Here is an 18,506-nt window from a genome sequence, read left to right as displayed (position 1 = left end):
CACGAAGGTCCGGGACCGAACGGATGCCACCCGCTTGGCCCCGCCGGAGCAGAGGTAAGATCGGGCGGCCCGAGCCCGAGCCCTACCCCTACCCGACCGCCCTAAAATGTCCCTCATTGCTTCGGGTTCGGGGCGCACGGCACCCGTACGGCGGAGAGTATCCAGGGTTACCAGTGAAGCGGAGGAACATCTCACGCCCACCCGCGCGAAATGTCGTACCGAGTTGTTTATGCCCACGGCACCGCCGATGCTGCACCGTTTCGGCGCGAGGGACGCTCCAAACGAGGAGTTTGGGTCGAATGTGAATTAAAGTGTTAGGTTTCGTGAGAGATCAATACAAGAACCACACACAGACACCAAAAACGAAGAGGGGTTTTATTGCCAGAAAGTTGGTCAGGTCGAGGTGTAAACAACTGAAAGCTAGTCAAAATGATCACGTTGAGGAGTGCAGAAATGCTGGAGCCTAACGGCGTGGCAGCAGCTAGCTCGGCAGGAAGGATCGCTGACGAACTGGCAACGGGTGGCTGTTCACGCTGTCTTTTATGGTGCAAGTGGCAGATGAGATGAAGACTCGCACGTGTGTAGGGGAGGCAGGTGCACTGATTCGAGAGGCGCCCAGCCCACACTGAAAAAGAGACAAAAAAAGGGAGGGGCGGCACCGTGGACACACAATGGTTTCGAACGCAAAGGGCAGAAAACGTCGGCTTCCCGCCGCGCGACGTTCCGTGAACGAATACTGAATCGTATTGAGACACGTTATCCGTGGCATCATAAACTCCGCGAATTTAAGTCAACATCTCTCTGCTCCCAAATAAAGCAATCATCCCTATTCAGTCAACTGTAAACGAAGAAGTCAAGTCTGGGATTTTTTTTTATGACCCTCTAAAAATAAGCAACAACATAAAATGTCCGCCCTGTGAACATGAGCTGAAATCGAATCTCAAACCAAATACATGTGAAAGCAAAAAAAATCGAAATATATCAATTTAGAATTCAAAAAACGTCGTGTCCCCATCACACTTTTTAATTGTCTTTTTTCTTTTTTCTTTTTTTTTTTGCATCGACACGCCTCAAAATCCTTCTGATGTGAGCGTTTTTAAAAAATCTTGGCTCTTTTGACTTTTTTGGGGGGTTCTTGGGACGGAAAAAATTGACGATGAATTGACAATATTTGCTGCTCAGAGCTGATGCCACGTTGTGTCACTCTTGTGCTTTCTGAAATGCGAGAGCCCTATTTGTCCATGCACGGCCAGCACTTTACGATAGCCTCTGCTGGTGAGAGTTGGCCATTGCAGCCTTCCATATGATTTCCTGTGACCCTCTAAAAATAATGAGATAAAATGTGCGTTGTGTGAACATGAGCTGCGCTTGAAACTACACCCAAATACAAGGAAAAGCAAAAAACAAAAATCTAAACGCACCAATTCAAAAGATAAATGAATGCCACGCCACCATCACACTTTTTCATGATTATTATTACAATTATTATTAATATCACTGCATAGGCAAGGCTCAAAATCCGCCTCATGTGAGCGTTTTTTCAAAAGATTTTCTTAATCTTGCTACTTCGGACTGGGCTTTTTTTTTGGATATTGGGACAGAGAAACTTTATTATGTATTGACAGTGTTTGCTCTTCATCTCTTTTTCAACCTGGTGGACGCCCTCTCTTTGGCCGAGCATGACCTGATTTGTAGTCAGACGCCTCATGCATTGCGCCACGAACTCCACGAAATCAAAGCACTATTTCTCTGTTCTCCTGTGGGGGAATTTGCCGCTCCCAAAAAGTTATTGTTACCTTTTTCAGTGTGGGATGGGCGCTTCTCTAATCAGTGCACCTGCCTCCCCGACACACCTGCGAGTCATTATCTCATCTGCCACTTGCAGCATAAAAGCCAGCCTGAAGAGCCACCCATTGTCACTTCGTCAGAGATCCTTCCTGCCGTGTCGACGACGCCGTACCGCTCCAGGATCCCTGCACTCCTCGAATTGATCATTTTGACTACCTTTCAGTTGTGACCACCTCGGCCTGTCTCGCTGACTGGCAATAAAACCCTTCTGTGCTTTTTGTGTCTGCGCGTGGTTCCTCTCTTCATCTCTCACGAAGCCGAACACTTTGCTTAACACCCGCGGTTCTCCCAGCGCTCCGCCCCAACATCCTCGTCGGAACAGCCTGAGCGCCGCAGCGGAGCAACTCCGGCTCGGGCGTGGGCAAAAACGGCTCGGTCCGAAATTTCTCACGGGCGGGCGTGAGCTGTTCCTCCGCTTCGCTTGTCACACACACCACTCTCGGCCCTACCTGCCCCGCGCAACTCCGGCAGGGCCAAGCGGGTGGCATCGGTTCGGTCCCGGACCTTCGCGCGGTTTGATTCCCAAGTTTTTCTTCCCTTTGATTGCACACCGCGCCCCCTGTCCCTCAAAGCGAGGTGCATCTCTGGCGGAGCCGAGCGGGCAGCAGCTTTGGTCCCGGCAGGTCGTGTTGGTGTGCGCGAGGTCTTCCACCTCTTCGCTTGCAACACTCGCCTTTGCCGGCCCGCCAGGCACGGCGCAGCTCGGGCGGGGCCAAGCGACAGCGTCGGTTAGGTCCCGGGCGCAAAATCAAAAGGGAGGGTCGACACTGTGGACAAACAATGGACCCTAACACAAAGGGCAGAAAACTTCGACGCACACCCGCGCGACATTCTGTGAAGGAAAATACGCCACCCGCCTGACCTCGCCGGAGTTTCGCCGCGCCCGTCGGTCCAACGTGGCCCGGGTTGCAAGCGAAGTGGGTGAAAAGCTCACGCCCATCCTCGCGAAATGTCGTACAATGCCGCTGCAAAACACGGCCCGGGCGCGGCTGCTCCTAGCGGATCGCAATGCAGCTCTGATCAGGGGGATCTTGCGGGAAGCCGGGAGGGGCGCGGGTGTCAAGCAACGGGCTAATAAACCTCGTCGAATACGCCCGCGACGGGCCGGTATAGAAGCGATGCCGCCAGTTTGTCCCCGCCGGAGCTCCTCCAAGCCAGGCAGGCCGAAAGTGGCGCGGGTTGACAACACAGGGTCCAAAACTTCAACGCACAACCAAGCGATCGTCCAGCTTTATGCAGCCTTGTACAAATTGTGTTTTCAAATTGTTCGCCCGAAACAGTTTTGTCACTCCCACAAGACAAACAAGCTATTTTTTTTCAGATGGCAGTGGAACTGATGAAGGCCTTCCCCTGACAATCCATCCATCCATCCATTTTCGAACCGCTTGATCCTCACTAGGGTCGCGGGGGGTGCTGGAGCCTATCCCAGCCATCTCCGGGCAGTAGGCAGGGGACACCCTGAATCAGTTGCCAGCCAATCGCAGGGCACACAGAGACGAACAACCATCCACGCCCACACTCACACCCAGGGACAATTTAGAGCGTCCAATCAGCCTGACATGCATGTTTTTGGAATGTGGGAGGAAACCGGAGCACCCGGAGAAAACCCACACAGGCCCGGGGAGAACATGCAAACTCCACACAGGGAGGCTGGAGCCGGAATCGAACCCGGTACCTCTGCACTGTGAAGCCGACGTGCTAACCACTGGACTACCGGGCCGCCCTCCCCTGACAATCCGTGCATCAATTTTAGAACATTATGTGGCGATGGAAAATAAGAGAACAAGACAATCGTCAGAAATACTGACCACAGCAGGTTTATTGGATGATGATCACCCATGCAAAAAATGTTTAATTGTGGCATCCAGAAATGATGCCAAAGATATATTTTGTTTCAAACTACTTCATGAAGAGGAAGTGTTGATACCAGGGATGAATTCTGAAAGCTTATGAGAAAGTCATTTTTTATGACTTGTACCACAACGAAAAATCTCGTGTTATTCACTGCTCCGATGAAAATAAAATGTCAAGATAAAATTTCAATCCCATATTTACACACTGTGAATTTTAAGTTTAATGTTCACTGATATTCCGTCATGTTGTCGTATTTGTTCTCGCCATGCACTGTGGCATGCTCTAAATGGCAAAACCACCTGGAAAAGGTCCTCTGACAAAACGAGTGATTTTTACAATGGAAGAACACACAATTTATCTTGCATCGACATTGTCTTCATGATGCTTTGCATGCATCATTGAAATTGGGTTGGTTCAAGTAAAAGAAAAAAATTGAATTTTAAAAGCAACTTAGAGTTATCCTGATTGAAATTTCCGAACATATAATCTTGCGATGTTAGGGTTCTCTCCCCCCGGCCCCCTTTTGACGAGACCCAGTGCGAAAGGTGGTACCATGAGCAGTGTCTTGAGAAGAATTTGCATGAATTGAGCGGCCGAAGACTGGTATTGCTGCTGTGAGTGCACATCACAATGTTGGAAGTCATGTAGACCTATATCTAATTTTGTGAGTGTTGTTCTGGAAAAAAATTAATTCTCACAAGAAAATGACAGACATGTCAGCTGCTCAACCCGTATTGTTTTGTGTTTTTTGTTATTGTAAAGTGTCCTTGGGTGTTCTGAAAGGCGCTTATCAATAAAATGTATTATTATTATTATTATTATTATTAAGTTGCCTACACTGGTAAAGTTTTTTTCGGCCTCTGGTTGTGTATTGGTGTCAGTGGCTATATGATGTACAAAAATCACACCCCAAAAAATTGGTTTCGAACCGGAGCTGCGCCGTGCCGACGTCCCCGCCAGAGATGGAAATCGCTTTGAGGACCAGGGGGCCGCGGTGTGCGATCAAAGGGAAGAAAAACTTGGTAATCAAACAGCACGAAGGTCCGGGACCGAACGGATGCCACCCGCTTGGCCCCGCCGGAGCAGAGGTAAGATCGGGCGGCCCGAGCCCGAGCCCTACCCCTACCCGAACCCGACCGCCCTAAAATGTCCCTCATTGCTTCGGGTTCGGGGCGCACGGCACCCGTACGGCGGAGAGTATCCAGGGTTACCAGTGAAGCGGAGGAACATCTCACGCCCACCCGCGCGAAATGTCGTACCGAGTTGTTTATGCCCACGGCACCGCCGATGCTGCACCGTTTCGGCGCGAGGGACGCTCCAAACGAGGAGTTTGGGTCGAATGTGAATTAAAGTGTTAGGTTTCGTGAGAGATCAATACAAGAACCACACACAGACACCAAAAACGAAGAGGGGTTTTATTGCCAGAAAGTTGGTCAGGTCGAGGTGTAAACAACTGAAAGCTAGTCAAAATGATCACGTTGAGGAGTGCAGAAATGCCGGAGCGTATGGCAAGCCATTTGAGCATTTATTCCAAATCCCTGATATCAAACATAAGTGTGTTACACTAGTTCGATCTCTTTCAGCACTAGTTCGACACTCGGCCACACTAGTGACACCGAATGTCGAACTAGTTGCATACAAACCCCAACTAGTCATTCATTTTCAGCAACATGTTAACTTGTCAATCATGGATTATTCTAACATGTGAACTTGTGACCCGTGATTTCCTGCGCTAGTAAACAAGTGAGAGCTAAAATACTCACTAGTTTACTAGTGGCGGATAAAACAGTAGCTAGTTTACTAGTTAAAGCCCCTTGACGCCTTGATATCTAACTAGTGAGTGTCAAAAATGTTACTTGTTCACTGGTGATGCCCCAAATATTTACTAGTTGCACTAGTGTGACATTTAATGTCGCACTAGTTCAACTAGTGAGGTCTAAAATGTTCACTAGTAGAACTAGTGGATGCCAACCTGCTCACTAGTAAGATAGTTGCACAAAAAATAATGAGGAGGTGGGGCAGAAATGTGGCTGCAGGATTCCTATTGGATCTGCAGTTAAAATACACCAATCGGGATTCAGATTTTGTCATAATCACACCCACTTCATTTGCATGGTTTACACTAGTTTACAAGTTGTCCTGAGGATTTGCAGCTAGTTCACTAGAGGATGCCCATTATTGGTTACATGTCGACGAGTGAATCCAGAAATCCAAACTAGTAAACTAGGTGCAATCGATTTGACCTTACATGTTAACTAGACGGTTTCAAAATGTGAACATGTTCACAAGTCAATGTAGAGATATCCACTAGTTACACTAGTTGGGCTCATTTTCACTGTACTTGTTAACTAGTGATACACATGTTTCCTCACTAGTAAACTAGTTGGGTTCAGTGTGACACACTAGTGAGCTAGTGACACAGATTTTCATATCACTAGTTAACTAGTGGAACGTATTTTGTCTCACTTGTCAGGCTCAATGCTGAACATGTATAGACTTTGACTGAACATGTTTGACAAAACTGGGCACTAGGTGACATGTGCACACATCTAGTTTACTAGTGAAATAATCACATTTGGCTAGTTTACATGTTTGGCAGTTACAGAACTTTACAAGTTCACTAGTTGTGCACACGTCAACTCGTAAGCAATTTTATTTAGCTAGTGCGATGTGCATGCCAGCTAGTATGCCAAAAACATGAGCTAGTGCAACAAAAATCCCTACATGTTAGATATTTGTTGCACTCGTTGTGCACAGTCGCTCACAAGTGCTGATTAACACCAACAAGTGAAAAGAAAAGCCCAACATGTAGGAAAAATGTCAAAAATGTTCAGTCAAACCTTGCACAAGTTCATTTCTTGGTCTGACTAGTGAGACAAAATGCCTCCCACTAGTTAACTAGTTGAATAAACATGAGCGTCTCTAGTGAACTAGAGGGCGTTTTGTGGCTTACATGTCAACTAGTAAGCCTCAAAATGATCTTACTAGTGAACTAGTGGGCGTTTTGTGGCTTACATGTCAACTAGTAAGCCTCAAAATGATCTTACTAGTGAACTAGTGGGCGTTTTGTGGCTTACATGTCAACTAGTAAGCCTCACAATGATCTTACTAGTGAACTAGTGGGCGTTTTGGGGCATACATGTCAACTAGTAAGCATCAAAATGATCTTACTAGTGAACTAGTGGGCGTTTTGCGGCTTACATGTCAACTAGTAAGCTTCAAAATGATCTTACTAGTGAACTAGTGGGCGTTTTGTGGCTTACATGTTCACTAGTAAGCGTCAAAATGATCTTACTAGTGAACTAGTGGGCACATTTATGGCCTTACATGTTCACTAGTAAGCGTCAAGATGATCTTACTAGTGAACTAGTGGGCGTTTTGTGGCTTACATGTTCACTAGTAAGCGTCAAAATGATCTTACTAGTGAACTAGTGGGCACATTTATGGCCTTACATGTTCACTAGTAAGCGTCAAAATGATCTTACTAGTGAACTAGTGGGCGTTTTGTGGCTTACATGTTCACTAGTAAGCGTCAAAATGATCTTACTAGTGAAGTAGTGGCCACATTTATGGCCTTACATGTTCACTAGTAAGCGTCAAAATGATCTTACTAGTGAACTAGTGGGCGTTTTGTGGCTTACATGTTCACTAGTAAGCGTCAAAATGATCTTACTAGTGAACTAGTGGGCACATTTATGGCCTTACATGTTCACTAGTAAGCGTCAAAATGATCTTACTAGTGAACTCGTGGGCGTTTTGTGGCTTACATGTTCACTAGTAAGCGTCAAAATGATCTTACTAGTGAACTAGTGGGCAATATGGAATAAATACTCAAAGGGCTTGCCTAGCAAGCCCTCTGAGTATTTATTCATCCGTGATTGTATTGTAGACCAATGAGAGCACGTCCGACAGACACGTGGACTTCGGGCAGCCAATCATGATGCATTTCGAGCCAAGCCCCAACAAAAACGGTGGAGAAAACTTTCAGACGCGTTGAAAGCTTTTCGGGTAAATATTACTCTTGTTGTTACACAAAATGTTGTTTTACGATTATTTTAGGCGGTAAAGTTATGGTGTAAATGTCAAATATGTGGTCAATTTATCAAGATGAAGCCTGCTTAAAAATTTGCTCCAACGATTTCGGAGATGTGTCTGACTTTGACAGCAACGGCGGCAGTTCAACGCTGACAGTCGCAGTCGGGTGCAGGTTTATTTCGGCAGGACTTTCTCAAATCTGCCGTTTGCTCTGACAGTTCTCTGTCTGACAGTCACATTTTGTCTTATCACTCAAAAGCTAATTGACATTTAAAAAAGAGTTAAAGTTAATGTTTGGAACATGATTTTGCTCTTACTGTTTGCTGCCTTAGTTCGTTTGAATTATTCGCTGCCTGCATTACATGAAGTACATTTTTTAATATTCACAAGACTGTAACCATGCATTACAAATAATGTAACATTTGCACTATGTTTTACTGGATCTACAACTAAACTAAACTAGGTCCTCGTTTCTGGGAGAGTCCACAGCACCTCCTGCATCACAACCATTCTGCCGGCACACCGTCAGCAGCACGATGTTTCTAACGGGAGCTGGAGGGTGATCAGCTTCATTGAAGAACAGGAGGAGGAGAGGCACAACGTTTGTCATCTGTGATATGTTTTTAGACTTTTCTCCTCATTAAAAAAAACTGTGTATGTTTTGTTAATTTCTTGATATAGTTCTTGTATTTAAATATTTTAACAATCAAATATTTTTCAACTGTGTTTTGGATATGAATTGTATGAAATAAATCAGTGAAGCCCCAATCAAATTCTACTCCATCTAATCTGCTCGATCACACTGCTGTCAAGATGCTGTAAATAATGCCTTCATTCATGATTGTAGAAACCCCAGAACGGTAAACATGTGATTATTTTATTTTAAAATACAAGAAGCCTATGTTTTTCAATTGTGCTCATTTTCATTGTATTGCACGACAAATATAATAGATGAGCCGGTTTGGGGACATCATCAACCAAGCTGCTGCTCCAAATGAAATGCGATGTCCTGCTCTCCTAAATTCGCATCTACACCACAAATTATAGCATCCTAACTGATTTAGCAACAACTGAAAATTCACATCATTATTTAGGGAGAATATGTTGCAGAACTGTTTTCCAGAACCATTATATGGTGCCGTATTAATTGTATTTAGTATAGTATACATATATAAAAGTGGATACTGTAGAGCTGTACTCTTTATCTCCGTGTACATAATAAATAAACATCACCTACAGATACATTGACTGGTAAAAATTGCTTGATTCCTTCTGTATACTGCAGATATTACGCAAATGGCGGTAAATAATTGTGAAAGCTCAGAATCAGGTTTTAAAGGGTTAATTTTTTGCTGGGTGGTGCTCTTATCGTGGAGTCAATAGGAGGTGTTCACTTCTGGCACTGTCCTGCCTCCTGATTAGCATTTAGCGTAACTAGTGTGACCAGTGAGCCATTAGTGTTTCACATGTTGTACAAGTGAACATTTTGCCATCACTAGTTAACTAGTTAAATCAAACGACCATTTAACTAGTTGACTAGTGAGTAGGGTGACATCCACTAGTGCGACATTTTGACTTCACTAGTCAAACTAGTGAAGTCAAAATGTGGCACTAGTGGAACTAGTGGATATTTGGGGCATCACTGGTGAGCAAGTAACATTTTTGGACTCACTAGTTGGATATCAAGGCTTTAACGGTCTTAAACTAGTGCACTATCAACGTTTTATCCTCCACTAGTTAACTAATGGATATTTCAGCTCCCACTAGTTAACTAGTGCAGGAAATCATAGGCCACTAGTTAACATGTTAGAACAATCCACGTTTTACTAGTTAACACTTTTTAAACCTTACTAGTAAACTAGTAAGACTTTGAACCTCACTAGTTTGGTCTAGTGGGCCACTAGGGCATAAAAAAGATGACTAGCTGGGAAGTTCCCTCTGCTTGTGTGCTTCCAGGTGTCACTAGTTAGAATTTTGTCAGCACTAGTTGGACAAAAGTGGCACTAGTTGCCAAAAATGAGTGGCTAGTGAGGATTTCTGTGCAACTAGTTCGACATTCGGTGTCACTAGTGTGGCCGAGTGTCGAACTAGTGCTGAAGGAGATCGAACTAGTGTAACACACTTATGTTTGATATCAGGGATTTGGAATAAATGCTCAAATGGCTTGCCATACGGGCCCCTCCTTCGTGCACTCGGGAGGAGGTTAAATAAATGAAGAAAGAAAATCACCCCACCACTCCGCCCCCCCGACCCGGAAGTGCACTGTCAGCTATAAAGGGGACAATTTTCACGTCGTTTCTCGCTTACGACAATACTACCCTGAGAACGCCCGATCTCGGAAGCTAAGCAGCGTCGGGCCTGGTTAGTACTTGGATGGGAGACTGCCTGGGAATACCAGGTGCTGTAAGCTTTTGCACCCACCTCCAATTCACAACACAAATCACTGCTCTTCCTAAAATGTTGGCTTTCATTTGTCATTCAACTTTCACTTATCCTGTGCTTTGAAATCGTTTCCTTCACGTTGATATGACAGAACAACGTCTCTTTGGAATAAAATTAATGTCCAACAGAGGGAGCCGTCTGCACGGGGATCGGTCATGATCGCACTTGGACATGAAGCAGCTTGGGATTTCCGCCTGCTGGATGTTTTTCCACACTTTTAAACAGACACCAAGTACCGCAGAGCTGCTTGCTCGCAGCGGACCGTATGCGAGCCTGACAGTCTGAGCGCTCAAACCACCACGGGAGCGGGCCCCTCCTTCGTGCACTCGGGAGGAGGTTAATAAATTAAAAAAATTCACCCCACCTGTTGTCAGCGGCTTACTTATGCAGTATACCCGCGTGTCACCCCTCAAGGTGGCTGGATAAACGGAGGAAAAATCTGCGTGACAGTCTCTTGTTTTATTAGAATTGGTGATAGTCATGTATAACACACACAGCATATATAACCGAACGTTGGAATAGATCCTTCAAAGTAAAACAGGAAATAATTGAGCGCATATTTGTCTGTTCACAACACCACCACTCCGCCCGACCCGGAAGTTCCCTGTCTGCTATAAAGGGGACCATTTTCACGCCATTCCTCACTTACGGCCATACTACCCTGAGAACGCCTGATCTCGTCCGATCTCGGAAGCTAAGCAGTGTCGGGCCTGGTTAGTAATTGGATAGGAGACCGCCTGGGAATACCTGCTGCTGTAAACTTTTGCACCCACGTGAACACGCTTTCACGTTATTTCGCGCTTCCTTATCTCATTTTTTTCCCCTCAGCCTTAACTGGGAGATCCACAACGTTGAACTGACATTTTTAAATCTCTTATTGATGTGTTGCACCTCCGCTGGAAAAGCACACTTTCAAACAGACATCAAGTACCGCAGAGCTGCTTGCTCGCAGCGGACCGTATGCGAGCCTGACAGTCTGAGCGCTCAAACCACCACGGGAGCGGGCCCCTCCTTCGTGCACTCGGGAGGAGGTTAATAAATGAAAAAAATTCACTCCACCCCCGACCCGGAAGTGCACTGTCAGCTATAAAGAGGACAATTTTCATGTCTTTTCTCGCTTACGGCCATACTACCCTGAAACGCCCGATCTCGTCTGATCTCGGAAGCTAAGCAGGGTCGGGCCTGGTTAGTACTTGCGTAAGTTGAGGAGTTCGTAGGTTTTAGATGGATTGCTCTACGTTTAGAATGGGCAAAAAGGAGAGGACGACTTCGTTTGAACACAGCTCTTTCTTTTTCTTTTTCTTTTTCCAACAGCTGCCTCCTGACTCGAACGAACACTCCCCCTTCCGGTAACGACCCACCTTCCTGCTTTTCTTCCCCAATCACATGTAAGCAACATAAGAATATTTCAGGACGTATTAAACAGAGTATAATTAAGTTAACTAACATAAAAGAATATAATGCTTAAATATAAAATGATAATAATTAACAATTTAACAAAAGCTTACAATAGTAGTACTCAGAGAATGGTTAGAGATTCAGCCATCTCGTTACCTCTGCGTCCCGCGTCCTAGACGCATAATTTTCCCATGGGACGCACAGTTCCAAACAATGTGCGTTTTTGGGACGCAAGGAAATTTCTCAGGCAAAACAAACAAACAAACAAAACTACGGCAAGCCTGAGGATTTCACAGTAACAATCGTTACCGGTAGTGTGTCGTTTCCGTGGTGTCATTTTCACGGTACCGAAAAATAGTTTAATTATAAAAGTCACCGCACTTGAATTGACTGTGATCCATGCGATTTCACTGCGCCTGTATGTGTGTTTGTGATGTGATGTGGTGTGTGTGTTTCTTCTAATTTGCTTTTGTTTTGTTTTCAGTGTTGGGGGCGGGGGGCACAACAGATGACGTTATGTGCGCATGCGGGTTGTTATTTTAGTCCGCAAACTGAGGAATCGCGCGGCTGAAAGTTTGAGATGGCGGCGAAAAAAACTCACCAAGGTCTACTAATTACGATATTTAGAAATGGGAACGCTTGTCTGATTTTTCGTATGAATCGTCCAAGGGGCGGAATCGCGCGGATGAATGTTTGAGATGGCGGCGAAAAAAACTCCCCAAGGTCTACTAATTACGATATTTAAGAAATGGGAATGCTTGTCTGATTTTTCGTATGAATCGTCCAAAGGGCGTATCACTAAACTCACCTGTGACGTATGCACAGAACGCGAGAGCGAAATACGACGCGAGGCACAATTACGAGGAAATTGGTCATTAGATTTGTAGGCTAATCGCTGTGAAAAATATTATGAAACAGTATTGGTTATTCTATAATTTACTGGTTGTAGCATGGTAACTTTATGAATAAAACATTCGTCACAAGGTGTAGTAATGCTCATGTTAACTGTTGGTAGAACTAATGATGATGTGTGTTAAATACTTTTGTCAAATTGATCATAGATTACACATGCATCGTCTTGGGAAGAGGATGTCAAGCCACATCAATACTTACCTGTATTAATGATTACCAGTCAATTAATCTTTGCAGTGTGAGATTGGGAAAAAAATGTGTTCCCATGATAAACGTTTACGGAACCCAACATTTGTTATCGTGGTTTCCCATTGGGTAATCCGACGGAACCGAAAAACGGTTACCATGAATTTCCGAAATCCTCAGGCCTGCTCCTGAATTATTTCAATTTTTGCAGCATTTGTTTATCATTGTATGTATATGTTGTTGTTTGTGTTATTATCATATGCAAATGAATAAGTAGACCCTATCAGAATTCAAAATTTGGGACTCTCTCAATCCATAATGGCACTCATACTTTTCTGATCGGCGAGTCCCTGGGACTCGCTGCCAGTAAACTGTAAAATTATCACTGAGAGATTACCGCTTTTTCTGCAGTCAGTGATTGACTTCTATGCAAAGTAATTTCTCAACTTGTGTTCCGTGCCATGTCATGCCTGTTGAGTGTTGATTTACTTCATATTAAGAAACTACTGCACTAAAACACAAATTCATAAATGTATACCATATGATTTTTTTTCTCAGTATAAATAACACATACCGTGACTGTTCTACTCTTTGAATAAAAACACTTCATTCAAGCGTTAGGGAGTGCAAAGGGTTATGATGGAGGGGTGTTGCAAATCATGAAGACCTGCCAAGTGGTATGGTAGCATTGTTTTATACATGTCCTCGGCTAGGCCTCAGTTTCAAAATCAGTCCTTGGCCTTGGCCTTGCCCCGGAAAACTTTCCAAGTCCTTGGCCTTGGCCTTGGCCTCGGAGTCAAGTCCTTGGCCTTGGCCTTGGCCTCGGGTTGCCGGTCCTTGGACACAACACTGCAACATTGGGTACATCGACACAATCAAATGAAAGACGCCCTGTACCAAAGACTTGGAGGAAGGCGAGCAATGTCTGAGAACTGGTGTCAGAGCAGGAGGAGGAAAGCCCAGCCACTGAGTACTGTAGACGACCTTCCATAGGTCGATGGAGGAACGACAGGATGGTCCATAATAGACAGACACTTGGGGGGCCGTTAATCAACCAAGGAGGAAGAAGATAAAATTCAACACTACATACGTTGTTTTAGGTGTGCACACAGATGTTCAGTGTTGGAATAAATGTAATTCTCTTCTCCCATATTTACTCTCTGTGTAACTTTAAAAACTGTTTCAGAGTGAAACCTCGCAAATACAGTACCTCATAGACAATGGGGTAGGTTGATAATGGTAGACTTGTACCGGGAGAGCTCAGGCTGCTCCTGTTCTCGCTTTTAAGACAATATCTTGTTGTTAAGTGAACGGCTTCAGTCAAATGAACTGTTGCTTGTGAGAAGATAACATCAACCCAGGACACCATGAGAGGGAAGTTGTGTTCGTGGACCATCGACATCCAGTAAGGGCCGTTTGACAACATCTCAGGAATGAACTGTGTGTTCTTATTGAAACTCTGCTTTACTGAAACCGTCGTGGAATGTGAAAATACTCCCCACACCCATTAGAAGATCGTGTATCGGGGAAATCCTTCCAATAAATGCAAGGAGACAAACGCACTCTCATCAGAGTTGCCCCGGAACCTGTAACGGTTTACATTGCAGAGCCAGCTGGAGAGCTGCTCTGAGATTGTGAACCGAGACATGTTTTAGCGCGCTCTCTCTTGCGAGAAAGACAACCATGCCTTCCTCCTGAGTCTTCCTGTTCCTGATGTGTTCTTAGCATCAGATTACCAGCATTAACCTAACATTCAGGAAAGAGACTGGGATCAATCGTATTCATAGTAAGGCACAGTCCCTCAATAGCTGCAACACAGAAACTGGAGATAACGGTTCTTCTTTTGATGTTGACATGCCCTCTGGAGGGGTCCTAAAAGTGGTGGGGGAGAGGGGGGTACCAAAGGTGATTGTCATCACAGTAAGCTATATAAATCAGCATGTATTGTATTGTAAGCGGGAAATACCTTCAACAGCATTCTACATTGTTTCTTTCAAACCCAACTAACAGAGAGGAATAATATCTTAACAATTACAAAAACAAGAAAGCTGTTACGACTCTGGCTATATGCTCCTTATTTGAAATTGTTGATGAAAAATCCTTTTTGTTTAAATGTTTGTAATATGTGCATGTATTAATATAGTGTTCGTTTTGTTTCCTGTTTACACTAACGTGATCGAAAGAAATGCATTCATCAAAAACAATTCATTTGCAATATCTTCAATAAATAATCATGGAAAGAAAAAAAAAGTAATAGTTGTATTGCGTCATTTCCGGTCGATCTGACCGATTTCCGTGCGCTGCGCGCGTGTTCAGCCCTCTTTCCGACTCGGCTGGCCAAGATGGCGGATGCGCAAGTATGTTCGGGCAAACGGCCCGGGTGTTGCAAACGACTTTTTACCTTTTAACCAACACACAAGCCCAATTTTATTCAATATACACTTGCATGCGTGGTCGAAGACCCATGCGCGTGAGCGTGCGCGCGCACACACACCCACACCCACACACACCCACACACACACGATTAGACCAAGACGATGCCTAACAATGGATCAACAGTACCTTGCCCTTGTGATGCTTTTAAAGAGGACATTCTCAGACGGAAGTGGCCATTGAGTTTAGATTGTCACAGTGTCATTAGCAATTTGCAACAGAGATACTGAGAGACTGGAAGAGTCACAGAAAGATGTAGAAGTGGATGTCATTTGGCGACATTCCATGCTGATGACCGCTACATTGTGAATAATGCCCTGAGAAACCAGATGATGAATGCCTCTCAACTCCAGGCCATATAAGGGAGGTGAGAGGCACCCAAGTGTCACATCAAACCATTCGAAGCCGATGACATTAGCTTGGTCTGTGTGCTGGACGGCCTGCAAGGATACCTGACCACACCACCAGGCACGGGCGTCATCGTCTGTGCCCGGTCTGGGGAGCCTTCACGCTGGACGTTGGACCAGTGGGACTCAGCGCTGTCCTCTGCTGAAAGTCAATTCATGTTGAGTAGAAATGATGACCGGCCAACGATGTTGGAAACGTCAAGGAGAGCGCTACGCATCAGCCACTGTTGTCACCAGGACGAGCTTTTGGTGGTGGCGGTGTTACAATGTGGGCAGAATTTTGAAGAAAGGAAGATTCCTTGAATCCATGAAAAAGCAACGTAAAATATAACTTAAAAGGATGAGAAAATAAATGATGAAAAAAAGGAAATTAAGAAGATACTAAAAAATAGCAATTTTCAAAAAATGAAAACAAATATTGGCTGTTTCTTGTGCGTGTTGGCCTCTCACGCGCAGTGTGGTGCCGTGCATGCATGGAGTACAGTACATACAAAATGACAACAGGAGAAAATTGCGATTGAACTCGAGAATTCTATCTCCTTTTTCAAAGATTGGGATGTGCCTTTGAGTAGTGTTACGTTACCCTTGTGTATGTGTTTGTGTGTGAATAGTCGTTGTTTGAAGGAACATAATGACCAAAGTCAATTTTCAGTTAGCACGTTCATGGGATCCTCCATTGACTTTTAGTATTAGCACTAGCCCCGTTTGTAAAAAAATGAAGGATGTTTTGTACCTAAATATACAATATACAGTATGTAATTATTCTTGTGTGTTTAGTTTTACAGTAAACAACAACTGCGTTGTCAAACAGTCGAGTAATGGGAGGGGCGTTTCCACGAAGCTTGTATCGAGGCGCTCGTCTTTCAGCAAAACCTGGAAGTGATGCCGTATGAAGCCTCGCCGGCCGGCTGAATCACGTGTACGCTTTGGGAGTGGTCCGATGTTTGGCGCGCATTGCAAACAGTACAGACTACGGCGGGCGGGTGGGGGGCAACATACGGCCCGCGGGCCGTACCCGGCCGTTGGTCTTTTTAATCCGGCCCGCCGAAGACTGCTGCACAATTAAGGTTTGATTGCATTCATTTCGTTTGGACTTGTAATGACAGGCATTTCAACACCAGGTGGCGCAGTTACTTCAAGTTGCAGAGCACAGGGAGGGAGGGGAAGACGAAGAAAGAGGGAGAGAGTAATGACCATGGAACGAAAAGTGATATGTACTGTATCTGATTAAACGAAGCGGGTAACAAAGTACGAAACATTCAGGAGACCTGGAGTCGGAAAGACTAAAATCTATGAGACTTTGAAAAACAAGGAAGCGATTCTTACTCAGTCCGATTCTGGCAATTTCCATGCTCAGAGTGAATTGCTTGTGGCTCGAGTAAATGAACATTTCCTAGAATGGTTTGATTGTTATCATGTTAAAACCTTTCAGCAAACTGGACCGCTAATAAGAGTCAGAGAGCAGTCAAATGTGTAGAGCGTGAACAACAGGGGGCTCAGTACACATTATTGAGGAGAACCGGTGCTGAGTGTGATGGTGGAGGAGAATGTTACATTATTACTGGCATACAAAGACATTGTGCTATCTTCTTTATTTTCTATTTCTAACTTTTGGCCCGGCCCTCCACAATATTTTCTGCTTCTCATTTGCCCCCCCCCCCCGGGAAAATAATTGCCCACCCCTGGACTACGGTATAAATAGGTTGCAAAACGCAATGGCGATCGCCTGTTATCTCATATTTTGTGGATTTCGGGCTCCTGTACTTGTTACACCTGTGCGCAGCAGTGGAACAGTGCAATATTTTTTCGAACCTTGTCCGTTGCTTGTGATGGAACCTGCGCGAAAAAGGCGATCCTCCCCTGTAGGGGAACATTTTGATTTCATTGCTTCCAGTAAGGTGAGGGAGAAACACTACATGAATATAAATGTGACAATGCAGCTTTTCGCTTGTTCTTGTGTCTAATTTATGTTATCTTACAGGTGAAGTGTCTGTTGTGTGCAAGGGAACTTGTATACAACGATAACACCTTGTCTATGTTGAGGCATTATAGAGCCTTGCATGAGAGCAAGGAGAGCCATGAAACTGGGCCAAGCTTTGGTAAGCAAAACTACACAGTGTATTGACAATGTTAAGATACACTTTAAATACTGCATGACTAACATAACCTATTTTTGATTTCTGATTGCAAGAGAGCAAAGATGTAGATGAAGCCTTGGTCAAGATGGTCATTGAGGACTGTCAGCCCTTCACTATTGTGGAGGACGAAGGGTTCAGAAAGTTTGTTACAGCTTTGAACCCTACCTACGTTCTTCCCACAAGGAAGGTATGTATGTGAAGACATGAAGTATTCTTCTCATTTTCCCATAGTGGCAATTCCAATATTTTCATATTGTTCCCTTTTAGGCTTTAAAAGCTATGGTGGACGACAGGTACAAGCTGGCCAAAGAAATGGTGTCAAAGGCTTCTGCAGTTAGCCTTACAGCATATATGTGTCCAAAAAAAGAAACTGTTTAAAGCCAGCCACTTGTTGAGGAATGGGAGCGGTCAAATTGCTCTTGGTCCTCCTTGGACACAGGTTCTTTTATCTCTCTATAATGTGAAAGAAGACCCAACACCACGTCGTCTTTTCTTCAGTTTATCACAACGCAACACAAATCGATTCGGGCTCCTGTGAGTCTCAGATTTCATCAGGAAGCCCCGAGCAACTACAGTCACACGTATACATAGGCATAGTATGTTAATTATATTAATTAGGGGCAGGCAGTCCTTCCCCTTATGTAAAAAATCGGAGACAAAGAGAGTCAAGCAAAGTTCGATCTTGGCATTTTGACAAAGTACAGACCATATCTGCTGGTCCACAAATCTTGAGATTAGGGTTCCTCTTCGAAGGCACTTGACAGCCTTCAGGGACTTTTATGAGGTTGTGGAGGCAAGAAAACCCTTGGGGGGCTGTTAATTAACCAAGGGGAAATAGGATCTAAACTTCACA

At 44.6% G+C, this 18,506-nt stretch overlaps 1 long non-coding RNA gene and 2 pseudogenes across 1 annotated transcript; all 3 read left to right on the top strand.

The window, feature by feature from the left end:
* Nucleotides 1-7,537: 7,537 nt before the first annotated feature.
* Nucleotides 7,538-8,648, top strand: LOC147193427 (uncharacterized). Its single transcript, XR_015103235.1, has 2 exons — nucleotides 7,538-7,710; nucleotides 8,201-8,648. It is a non-coding gene; the product is annotated as an uncharacterized LOC147193427 (long non-coding RNA).
* Nucleotides 8,649-10,038: 1,390 nt separating this feature from the next.
* LOC147193426 (5S ribosomal RNA) lies at nucleotides 10,039-10,147 on the top strand (annotated as a pseudogene).
* A 675-nt stretch (nucleotides 10,148-10,822) lies between these two features.
* Nucleotides 10,823-10,941, top strand: LOC147193425 (5S ribosomal RNA; annotated as a pseudogene).
* Nucleotides 10,942-18,506: the final 7,565 nt, after the last annotated feature.

Source organism: Hippocampus guttulatus, chromosome 16, assembly GCF_054856545.1.
Source record: "Hippocampus guttulatus isolate MCC_2025c chromosome 16, RoL_Hgut_1.0, whole genome shotgun sequence".
Classification (NCBI taxonomy): Eukaryota; Metazoa; Chordata; class Actinopteri; order Syngnathiformes; family Syngnathidae; genus Hippocampus; species Hippocampus guttulatus.
This window is presented reverse-complemented; position numbering and strand designations above follow the sequence as displayed.